The sequence below is a fragment of the Zeus faber genome, assembly GCF_960531495.2.
Source record: "Zeus faber genome assembly, chromosome: 3".
Taxonomy (NCBI): Eukaryota; Metazoa; Chordata; class Actinopteri; order Zeiformes; family Zeidae; genus Zeus; species Zeus faber.
This window is the reverse complement of record NC_137190.1, coordinates 37,216,202-37,229,317: the sequence shown is the minus strand read 5'-3', so window position 1 is coordinate 37,229,317 and position 13,116 is coordinate 37,216,202.

The window sequence follows — 13,116 nt, the reverse complement described above, 5'->3', positions numbered from 1 at the left end:
TGGAGCACATCCGTGGAGCTGGAAGAGGTTTTGGTAGGAACACAGCCTGCCGTGGGAGATATTAAGAGACTTTTGGCTAGCCTCATAGGAGTCCCAGCTATGGTGGAGATCCTGCAGGCAGCAGGCCTTAACAGATATGTGGCAACGGCGGTGTATGATCCAGAATTGTTTGCTGCAAGTAGAGGTCGGATGTGGAGAGCATTGAGAGATGCATTTCTAACAAACGTACACCCGGACAACATCTTTATGGAGTTATTGGGCCCACAGGAAAATCCAAGAGCTTATGTGTCAAGGGCTTATCAAGTATGGAGAAATGTCACAGGAAATTATCCAGATTTGAATCAAATGGAGCAATCAATTGTCCGATCCAAAATACAGAAGTAGCTACCTATACAAGTGAGGAGCAAATTGGCAGAAGTGGTTGGTCTTGGAAGCATGACCAAAGGTGTTTATACGGATCACATAGCGCATCAACTGGAGCTATATCGGAAAAAGGAGCATGACCAGAAGCAACAGGACCAGGAGACTCTCAGAAAACTCAACCAAATACAGTTGGTGGATAAGATGTAGGCCCAAGAGAAGGTTTATAGATGCGCAGAACAGAAGGTATTGTCGGCAGGTGATCCGCTGTGGCGCCCCCTAACGGAAGCAGCTGAGAGAAGAAGATGAATTCCGGTCTTGGTACAGCTAATAAAAGAATTTGGTGATTTTTCTTTTCATGTCAAATTTAAGTAAATCAATTCCGGATTCTTGGTCGTGGAATGAGGAAGAAAAGGAGCAGCTATGAAGATAAACACTGATGACTATCTTGAGAAAGAGTATGACATTGAGAAAAGTGTGCCACATGTGACTTTAATGGTGGCTGAAGGATTTGAGCAGAAGCATATAGGAGAAATGATGGCAGAAGCTGAGGAAGCCATTTTTGCACCAATAAAGGAGACTCTTGCTATCTGGATGAGTGAAGAACAGAAGTTCATGAGAATCATGAGATCAGCTCAAGGACAAGGACAACCACAAGTGGTACAGATGACACATGGGTCAATGTTCAGCGCTAAATTGGACTCGGACAGTATGAGGGAGGAGATGCTGCAACAAATTCCAGAATGTTTGTGGTCACGCCATAGTACTGACTTGTGAAGTCAGCCCAACTGGTGAGAGTTGAACTGCGACCAGGAACCAAACCTCCTTGGAAGAACCAGTACCCACTAAAGGAGGTGGCAATCAAAGGGATTATACCACAAATTGAAGGACTGTTAAAAGCAGGTGAAGTGGAAATATGTTCGGATCCTCAGAGTAATACGCCTATATTGCCTTTAAAGAAACCAGATGAGTCCATTCGCTTGGTACATGATTTAACAGCGGTAAATTAAGTGGTGGCGGACTTTCCAGCAGATGTACCACATCCACATACCTTGTTAGCCCAAATTCCCCCAGAGGTTACAACTTCACAGTGTTGGATTTGTGTGGAGCATTTTTCAGTGTTCCACTGAGCGAAGAAAGTCAAGGGTTGTTTGGTGTTAGGACCACCGCCTCCCAGCGCCACTAGAGGCTGCTCTTGCCCCATCTGCAGCTCCCTCCTTGAACCAATTGCACACACCTGGGATCAATTACCTGCATCACTCCACACAGTATTTAGTCTCCAGCTTCCCAGTCATTCTTTGCCCTACCGTCAACTAGCATACCCGAGTTTTACAGCTACTGGCTCCATTCCTAGTTCCAAGTTCCTAGCTCGTAGTGCTTGTTTCAAGTCCCTAGTTCATGTCTATTTGTTTTGTTTCCCCTTACCTGCTTGTCTCCTCTCGTCAACCCAGTCTGTCCGTCCATCTCCAGCCAGCCCGGTTTACCTGCTTGTCTCCACTGGTCGACCAAGGCTGTCCATCCTTCTCCATCCCGGACCTTCTCGGTTCCCTGTCTCTCCACCCGGATCCTGGACCCCTCCTCCCGGTCATCATCATCCCTGCCCAGCCCTGCCCCATCCCTACCTGACCGGGTCCCCCCGCCCAGCTCCACCGTAAGGGCTGATAAAAGTCCTTTGTCTGCCTCCCGTCTCCCTGTGTCATGTGTTTGGGTCTCTCCTAGACCTGGTCGTGACAGTTTGGATTCACATACAAGGGCCAAACCTTCAAGTACAAGAGGATCCCTCAAGGATTCAAACACAGCCCTCACATTTTAAATAAAGTGTTGCAGGATGACTTGGCTGGGATTTATCAGATCTTGAAAAGTACTGTCATTCAGTATGTGGATGACATCGACATCTGTTCACCAGATAAGGAAACGTGATATGAGGACTCAATCAAACTGTTGCAGCTATTGGCAGACAAAGGACACAAGGCCTCTCAGAAGAAGCTGCCGTATTGTCAAGAAAAATACTGCAGTTTCTAATTGGGTCAAACAATAACCCATGGACAGTCAGAGTCATTGGAAGCCATTAGAACGGCACCAAAGCCGAGAACAGTCAGAGAGATGATGACATTTCTTGGCATTGCGGGATATTCTTCAGCCTGGGTAGAAGATAATACCTGCCTAACAGGGCCTTTGAGAGCCATGATAAAAGAGACTGGGAATGCTCAACTCCATTGTAACCTTACCTGGATACAGGAAGGTCATATGGCATTTGAGACGATCAAACACAGGTTACAAGAAACTCCAGCGCTAGCATTGCCAGACTATTCTAAGAACTTTTTGCTGTATGTGGCTACGTCCACTGGGGGTAAATATGCATGTGCAAGTCTATGTCAGCCCACAGGTACATGGACAAGTCCTCAACCTGTTTTGTATTATTATACTGCTTATTCAGAAGGAGAATTGGAGCTACCACTGTGTTACAGAGCAATGGTGGGAGTTTATCTAATGTATGATAAAGCATCATCAGTAACTATGGGTTACCCAGTGACAATTCTTACCCATCATAGTCTCAGAAATCTTTTGAATTTTGGTAAATGTACATTGACTATGTCTAGGCTAGGAGACTACCATAGGCTCTTAGAGCAGGAAGATGCACCTTAGTAAGGTGCGTCATGGTAAATCCAGCTGAGAATTTGCCAACACCAGAGGATGGGGAGCCACATGATTGTGTTCAGGAAGTAGAGAGATATGCAAAGCTCAGATCAGACTTGCAAGCTTTCCCACTGCATGTGTCAGATGTGGAGTATTGGACTGATGGGCCATGCTATCAAAAAGGAGGTACATTGAGTGCTGGTTATGCAGTAGTCAAAGCCCAGGGAACATCATTTGTTGTTGAGAAAGCAGAAGTAATACCACAACCTGCTTCTGCACAGCTGGCTGAGCTTGTGGGCCTGACTGAAGCTTGTGTATTGGCCAAAGGCAAGCGAGTGACAATATATACAGATTCTGCATACGCACATAATGTGTGTCATTTATTTGGATCAGTGTGTAAAAATCGAGGATTTAAGAAAACCGACGGTTCTCCGATACAGCATCATGCTCAGATAATAAAAATGTTCCATGCAATGATGAAGCAAAAGGAAATAGCTGTAGTTAAGTGTGTAGCACACAAAAATAGACACGCCAAGGGTTACACAAGGTAACAAAGCGGCTGATGAGGCTGCAAAAGCAGTTACAGGAGCAAACAAAGCAGGCAAGGTTCTTCTGGTCACCCATGAAGTGGACTTGGAAGATAAAATCACGCTCAGAGATATTGTCTCGATGCAAGAAGCTGCGTCAGCCATAGATAAACAATTATGGCTGGACAGAGGGGCCACTCAAGATTCTACTGGTCTGTGGAGAAATCATGAAGGACTGATGGTAGCAACCATGGACCTACTAGGTCTGATGATTCAGGAAGCACATGGGTTAGCCCATGTTGCAAGGAGGGAAGTAAGGAGAAAAATCACGAAAGAGTATGGTTTTTGGGCACCGTACTTGCTTGAGCAAATTGGTCATTTTATAGGCAGATGTACAATCTGTCTTAAAAACAATGTTCGGAGGGGTGTGAAGGGTGCACCCGGTCACATTCCAACTCCGACAGGTCCCATGCGTGAGTTGGTTGTGGATTTTGTTGACATGATATGACCAGTAGGAGGTAAAAGATACATGTTAGTCATCATTGATAGATTTTCACGGTGGCCTGAGGCATGTCCAACCAAGTGTAAAGATGCTCAGTCAATTGCCAAGTTTTTGTGTCCTGAGGTCATAAGCAGGTGGGGACTTCCAGATTGCATATCCTCAGATAATGGGAAAGTGTGTGTGTGTGTGTGTGTGTGTGTGTGTGTGTGTGTGTGTGTGTGTGTGTGTGGTGTGGTTGTGAGTCTGAGCACGGGATTGAGCAGAGAAGATTTCATGGTTAGTTAATCACAGACATCCGAGGTCCGACCCTCGCGACAGCTGCAGGACTGCTCCAATTTCCCCCCCTTTCGCCACATTTCTCCCCGCCAACATGTTCAACTGGCTGCGGCCATTCAGCCCAATTATTATATCGAGTTCACAGAGGGGTCTTACAGCCTGGCCATTTGGAATTACTCCACCAAGCTATGCCTAGGACACATATCAATGAACATATAGATTCCTAATTCAGGCCTCCAACACACCAGTAAATGGCAAATGGAACTGCATTTACGCTATATAATGCTTTTCTAGCGCTTTTAAGCGATGTGTGCAACATTGTCCTGTCAGGATCCTGCCATGCCTTGGTGTTTTCTGTCCCTCTCTGGCTCCCTCTGTCTGTCTCTAGGTCCCTCTGTCCCTCTCTGGCTCCATCTGCTGGTCTCTCGGTCCCTCTGTCCCTCTCCGGATCCCTCTGTTTGTGTCTGGTGTCACGTCACATCCCTGTCACTGCACACCTGTCCCCAGTCAGTAATCTCACCACCTGTCTTCACCTTCTCGCCTACTCCATTTGTATTTAACCTGGTCCCCATTCACTCTGTCGGTGTCCGATCATTGCATGTGTTGCTGCGGGTGTTTCTTGAACTCTCGGTCCTGTCTAAAAGCCTGATTCCTGGTCCTAACTTCCTGCCTGCTCCTGGGCCCCAATTCCCTGCATGCTCCTAGGCCCCTCCTGGGCCCCGATTCCCTGCCTGCTCCTGATTCCCGATTCCCTGCCTAATCCTGGGCCCCAATTCCCTGCCTGCTCCTGAGTCCTCGACTGAGATCTCGAGAACGACTGCTGGACCAAACATGACATCTGCACTGTCCCCCGCTCCATTTCTCCAGCATCTACCTTCCTGGCCAGTAAATTCATCGCTGTAAATGTAAATGTCATTCATTCAGAGTCTGCTGTGGACCTGCCTGCCACATCCTGATATACTGCCCCCACTGGCCATGTGTTTGCATCTTGTGAATTGCATCTATTTGGCATGTAGCATTAATTTCTGAGGATGTGCACAACCAACGCTCCAGAGTAATTCAGGATACGAGAGGGAGCCATCTTGCATATACTTTTGCATAGTTAGAAGCAAGTATATTAGGGCCTTTAGGGGTTAGGCATCTTGCTCAAATACACCTCGAAAAATTAGCCAGGGAGGGCGAAGGATCTAACCACCCACCCTCCAGTTGCCAGGCGGTGGGCACTCTACCTCCGGAGTTACTGCTGACCTCCCTCCCAGGCCCCTTTAACTGACCTGACCTGTGAGTATCAGAGTGGCCAGGATACTCGTGTTCCTTCATGTCAAGCTAAACCTGTTTGCTTAGGTTGGGAGTGTATATACTGGACCCAGGGTCCTATGCACCCCAGAAAAAGGCTTCAAAACAGGTTTAGCATGATTTAGCTTCCCTGGACCTCCGGCAATCTTTTGCCACCGACAGACGGACAGACAATGGTGGTGTCTGTGGTCATACTAGGTTGGAAGAGAACTCAACAAGTGACACTGAAGTAAAAGTACTGTTTCTTTCACAGGATATGAACTTATGTCACATCTCCACCAGTGGAGCTACAACAGTGGATTTAATAGGAAGCAGCACTTACTGCACACCGCGAATCCTGTACACTACGCGTCCAGTGGACTTCTACCATGATACTGTAATACCACGGTTCATGTGTGCATACCGTGTACTGTTGCATCCCTAATAGATAGATAGATAGATTGATACTTTCGGTACGGTACTTTATTGATCCCCAAGGGGAAATTAAGGCGTTACAGGTGCTCACATCACACACAATAACAACAAAATAAAGTATCAATAGAATAAAATAAAAATAGACATATACAACATACAACAACATAAAAGAAGAAGAACAGTCCAGTATGGTTTAAGATCCTTCAGCCTGACTCTGATCACCCTGATCAAGCCAGCCGGAGGAGGAGTTGTACAATCTTATTGTGGCAGGCAGAAAAGATGGCCCAAAGTGCTCCTTAGTGCAACGTAGTTCTAATCATCTGTTGCTAAAGGAGCTTATCTGCTCTGCCAGTGTCATGTAGAGGATGGGAGGGATTTTTTATGGTGGCCAGGAGTTTGGTCCTTATCCTCCTGTTGGCCACCTCCTCTACAGTGTCCAGGGTGATACAGAGGACAGAATCAGCTTTCCAAATAAGCTAACCACTGAGTACAGCACTGAGCTGGCCACCAGAGACATGTTCAAATGTAAGACATGTAAAACATGTTCAGCAAAGTCCTGCACACACCAAAGAACCTGAGCTTCCTCAGGAAATAAAGCCGGTCCAATTAATTGTCCAAGAGCACCCCCGGGTACTTGTAAGTCTGCACCACCTCAACGTCATCTCCCTGGTTGGAAACAGGAGACAGGGGCACAGGGAGACAGTCCTCCTAAAGTCCACCAACATCTCCCTTCTCTTACTATTGTTGAGTAGCCGGTTGTTCTGCTCACACCACTCAACAAAGCTGTCCACCAGTCCTCTGTACTTCCCACAATAGCAGAATCATACGCTTACCTCTGCAGGTGGAAAGTATCTATGTTGTGCCTGAAGTTCGAGGTATAGAGGGAGAAGAGGAAGGGAGCCAGAACTGTCTCCTGGGGGGTGTCAGTGCTGCTCACCACCCAGTCTGACACACATCCCTGCAGCCGTACAAACTGTGGCCTGTTGGTCAGGTAGTTCATAATCCAGGAAACTATGGGGGAGTCCACCTGCATCCTCAGTAGCTTATCCACAAGTTTTAAAGGCTGTATCATGTTAAATGCACTGGAAAAATCCAAGAACATGACCCTCACAGTTCTGCCAGATTTATCTAAATGGGAGTGAGCCCTGTGTAGCAGGGAGATGACAGCATCATCCACACCAATGTCTGCCTGGTAGGCAAACTAAAGGGGATCCAAGAATGTCTTCACCAGGGGCCTCATGTGTGCTAGCGCCAGTCTTTCCATGGTATTCATGAAAAAACCCCTTCCAAAACAAGAAATAAAATAAATTAGGCAATTACACAGAATGAACATAAAATAAATTGGTCTGTTACACAGAATAAGAGTGTGCTGGACTACCAAGAGATATCAGTAATCTAAAATGACGGCTTGGGGGCCCAAGACAATAGGCATTTTCACACCACAATAACTTTTTCATAATTCTAAGAACTTTTGGAGGAACCCTCCCTTTTTGTGGTCGCAATGCAGGAACTAGGAACGATCCTAGTTCTGAGAATTACATTTTCTGAAGGAGTTTTTTTAACTCCTACTCCAGGGCAGGGACTAACTGGCACAAAAGCAACCTTCAGTGACCAAAGTGCACAGTGACTGGTCCAAAATAAGGTGCTTCATTAAAAGTAAATATGTCTTTATTTGCGCACAATGTATTTCCCAAACATTAACACCTACGTAAAAAAGAACTGGTTCAACTAATTTGCCCTATCCAGATCTCCAGCCACTTGTGGGTCATTAGTTCACTTCAGCCGATGATCCTCCTCACGCTGCTCCACACTTCTCTTGTATTTTCCTGCAGGCTGTCCTCCATCTCCCGCCTGTAGGTGTCCCTAGTCTCCTTCAGACTCCACTTGAGTTTCCTCTGCACCCGCTTGAGTTATTCTGTCAGCAGACATGAGGGCTCTCTTCTTGTCGTTGAGGTGGGCCTTTAGGTCACTTGTAGTCCAAGGCTTGTTGTTGGGAAAACACCCTCTTAGTAGGTACGGTATTCTCCACACAGAAGTTAATGCAGTCTGAAATGCAATGTGAAAGATCATCTGTAGGATCCTAAATGCAGTTCATGGATGTTTTGACTGATTAGTGTTGTCAGTGCAGATTTGATGAGATTAAGCTGGCTGGAATGAAAACTGGGTTCTATTAATGGAGTTATTCTATAGAATTACACAAGAAACTTAGGCACACTTCTAACAGCGCTTTATCGTAAGTTCTGACATACATTTCATGAGGAATCACTTTTAAACAGAAGGGACACTCAGGGGGGTCCAGACATGTACAGTATATTGAGACGGAGTATGAGTGGCAACATAGCAGAGGGGGCTCTTCATCTAAGGGAATTTAAATAATTAGTGTGTGGATGTCAACCCCCCCTTGCTTCCTGGGCGATGATCAATGCATGTCTGAGATCACATTGTAATTAGTTTAGAGAAAAGGCATCCTGCTTTGTTTAGGGTTGAAGAAAGATATTTAGAGGTAATATCTATTTTTCTATTACATTAGCATGCAATACTTTAAGTTTATATGTAAAACAACAGTAATTTACATGGTTGATTTGATTTACAAGGAATTTTAAATAATATTTACATTATTTACAGGTGGAGGTATTTATAGTTCATATTTACAGTAATGAAGTAAGTTAATTGTTTATCCATTGCACTTGAAACTTGTGTGGATTATTTAAAATCTATAAAATGTAATTGATATTACATTTATTGTAGGTGATGCGAGTGAAGACGCCTACGGAACAACCAGCTATCTACTGCTGCGCACTGCAACTGGTGAAATTCAATCAAAGGCAAGAGTTGCGCTCTTGAAGTCTCCAACCATAGCAAGAATGGAACTGACCGTGGCAAGAGTTGTTTTCAAGACGGACAAGCTTCTGAAAACAGAGCTTGTATTGGATGTGCTCATGTACTTGAACAGTTAAAGCACAAGATTCCAGTCCTTTGTAGAAGAATCTCCGCCATCCTGGAGCACTCTCACACTTCACAGTGGAGATACGTCAAGACCACTCTGAATCCCGCTGATCATGTCTCGAGAAGGCAGACTGTCAAAGCATTCTTGATAAATTAAAGCTGGCCATCAGGATTAAGTTTTTCGCTCTGTGCATCAGACCAGTGGCCTAAGAATCCAGATCCTGGAATGCTTGACATCGACAACACAGAGATCAAAAGAGTAGCCCAAGCGCATGTTATTCAGGTGCAAGAGCCTAAAGATACAGTGGGCCAATCGATGATCCATTAGTCATCCTGGACAAAGCTAAAACATGCCGTTGCCTGGTTTCTGAAAAATGAAAGATTTGCTTAAGTAACTGAAAGCAAAGATAAAGGAACCAAACACATTAAGTGGAGAAAAGAGAATGTATCAGGTCAAGAAAGCTTTCAAAGGAAGATGGTTAATTTTGAAGGTTTGACAGAAGCAGAAACAGAAATTGTGAAGTACTGTCAAGAGCAAATATCCAAAGAGCACTTGGAAATGCTCAAGGAACATCAAAGGGTGAAGAAAAGTAGCTCCCTCTAAAATATGAATCCAGTACTTAAAGATGGAGTCATGAGCGTTGGAGGAAGGTTGAGCCGAACGGCGATGCCAGATGATTCCAAGCAGCAAGCCGTCTTGCCAAAAGTTTCGCACATCACGAAACTTGTGCTGAGACACATACATGACGTTACAGCTCACCTTGGAAGGAATCACAAAGATTCTGGATCCCTGGAGCGAATGGAGCTATCAGAGAGTTGTTGTCCAAGTTCGTCACCTGTAAAATACTAAATGGAACTGATGGCAAGCAACTCATGGCGGATCTAACAAAATGATGGGTGCTGCCTGACGATCCTCCATTCACAACAGTTGGTGTCGACTACTTCGTCTCATTCCTGGTGAAAAAAGGAAGAGGGCAAGTACAGAGATATGGTGTCATCGTCACGTGTCTCGCCATACTAGCCCAAACCCAAGATCACCGGTAGTTGAGGAGAATCAATCAGGTGGAATGTAAGAGTTTCATGATGGTTAGCTGATATGTCAAGATGTACAGGAACAGTATGATGAGTGGCGTAGTAGAGAAGGTGGCCATCGAGAGCTCTGCCGTCCATGGGTTTTAACAGAGGCTCCCAGGGAATGCCCTGTTGCTCTGCCAGCTGAGCAAGGAGCAGGGGACGAGAGGGGTCTTTCGAAGTGGATTGCACAGCTCAACAGCACCCTCTGGTTGACTGATAAGCTCCTCCCTTTACCATACAATTGGACACATGAAGGCCCCCCTGGCCATAGAACAGAGAGCAGTTCGCCCTCTACCCGCACTGTCCGCTGATGACAGCCTGGTCCTGCGCAGCATGGGCTGGGCAGAGTTGCTAGGGGTGCTCGAGGTAGGATCCGAAGACCTTGGCAATAACTAGTCAGCACTCATATCTCCCCTCCAGGAGACATCTATCAATGCGGATGGCCATGGCAATGAGCGTTCAGATCTGCCGTTGGGTCCCGAGCCGCCAGCATTTCCTTGATGACATAAGACAGGCCGTGGTAAAAGGCGTCAGCCAGAGATGAGGAATTCCAATTTCAATTTCAGGGTCCGAAACTCAATGGAATAGTCAATAACTCGCCGTTCCAAATTAAAAAGTCCACAAGCAGCCTCATGGCCAGGTGTAACGTGGTCGAAAACCCTCGGGAGACCATCAGAGAAAGCTGTCACTGAAGAGCAGAGGTCCGACTGTTTCTACCACTCGGCAGTACCCCAGTCCTGAGCCTGTCCCATGAGCTGGGTGACCATGAAAGCCACTCGTGACCTCTCGGTGGGATACGTGAGCGGTTGAAGTTCAAAAGTGCAGCGCATGAGGAAGGACTGGCACAAGGAGTTGAGAGGTGAGGTTCCACACTGTAAATGGCATGAGAAGGAGCGCTGGTAGACGATGCAGCAGCCGTTGTTTGACTGACCAGACTCATCTGCTGGATCCGGTCACAGAGAACCTTTGTCACGGTTTGCAGTGGATTCCCGGAGAGCCCCTACAATGTCGGTGAGTTGTTGCCCATGTTGGTGAACAACACAAGCCTTTGCCGAAATGTTCTTGCCTGAGGGTGTCTAATTCGGCTGGATTCATTTCTGACCAGATTGTACTGATACGCTCAATGACTCAGAATGGATGTGAACCCACAAAAAACAATCGGGTAAGAAGTCAAAGTCCACAAGGTGTATAACAAAAAACAGGCATGGGTCAAAATCAGGAGAGCAGTCAGTGAAGGCAAACTTATCCAGTCGAGAACAGGCAGAGAATCAGAGTCCAGGGAATCAGGCAGAGGTTCTGATGGAAGGTACAGGAAAGGGGTCAGCGTGCGGGAAAGCGTTATGCAAGAGACAATCTGACAGAGAACAAAGGGAAATGGACTGGTATTTAAATTGAGGGACTAATGAAGGAATGAGCTTCAGGCAGGGGAAACCAGGTGAAGGAAAATAAGTGATAGCAAAGCAAACGGGAGTGGCTGGATCTGAAAAAAAACATGGAGATTAGTGACATGGCATGAAGAAATTACCAGATGAAAATGAAACATGAAAATAAATATAAATACATGGAGATCAGGGAGGACTCATAACACAATCTATCTATCTATCTATCTGAATAAATAAATAACTATTTCAGGAATACTTGTTTGAGGAGATAGAAACAATGCAACTGAGTTAAAAAAGTATTTAAGGCGAGTTCCAGTAAAATATATATACATAGCCTAAGTTTTAAGCTAAACAGCCTTAATATAAATAGCCTAATGGCAATAATATATTAAGAGTATATTAAGAATAAGAGATTATTTTTTTTTTTTACGGATGGATTGCAGGTAGCAACATTCCAGTGACCAAGACTGATACTCATTGTCCTACGTGTGTGGGAACCCTCAGAACAGTTCCTTTAACGGTGATTAACATGAAATTCGAGAAGCTGGATTACTGACCCTTCTCATGTTTACGTCAACCTGCTGCACATCAGTCGTCAACCCCCCCACCCCCCGATGTGATTGGGTCATATTAGTGCTTTATTCGTCTTCAGAGGAGAATGTAGGTTCATCAGAAAATGTGAGGATAATAATATATGTTTTTTCTTCTTCTAACATCTTTATTGCGCAATTATTAGTTATAATTATAGATTATAAATTACAAGTCCCAACACATATATATATATGTGTGTGTTTGTGTATGTATATATATATATACACACACACACACACACACACACACACACACACACACACACACACACACAGCTAACACAAACATAGCTCATTCTTATGTAGTTCTTTGGTTCAAAAATTCCATCTATTCATCTACCCATCCATTCATTTTTATCTTTCTACCTGTCAATTTATGATAAGAATGTGTAGATATTATGAATTTGTGTTATACATGCAGATGTGGAAGGGGAGGGGAGATCGGAGGTGTTGGTGGAAGCTAAAAGGTGTATGCCACCACCTAGTGGTGGCAAAGGATAATAATCAGAAGAAAATGAACCAGAATTGGTTTGTTTCTGCCAGGTACATGCAGGTAAGTGCATTTTGGTCCTCACAACAGCAAAAGCCCGCCACCTCTACCATCAATCAAACCATCCATCCATCTAATCTACTCACAGACTTTTAGATATGTTGTTCTTCCAAACAAATAATTCAGATTGATTGGAAAAACATTCCCATTGTTATGGCAAAGCGTTGCATCCAAAGCTTTACAATTATTTGAAGGCAACAATGCTGAATAAATAAACATAAAATGCACATACAGTACCTATTCAATAGAAGTCTATCCATGAGTAAACCTTCATCAGGAAGTGGATAATAAAAGGATTGTGGGTAAAAAAAAAAAACATGGGTCGAAGACGTCCTTTTACAAATACGTTCATTAGGTTGGAATTCCTAATGAGCTTTTTCCAACAAGTTATACGCACTTTCATAGTAGCATTCATCCAGGTCTGAAGGTCTTGCATTATATAATCGAGCAATTGTAATTAAGCCATTTTATAGAGTTTGGAGATTATCCACATTCGTTTCTTCTTCTTTTTTAGGCTGCCACAGCGGATCATCTGCCTCCAATACCTTCTATTCTGCGCATC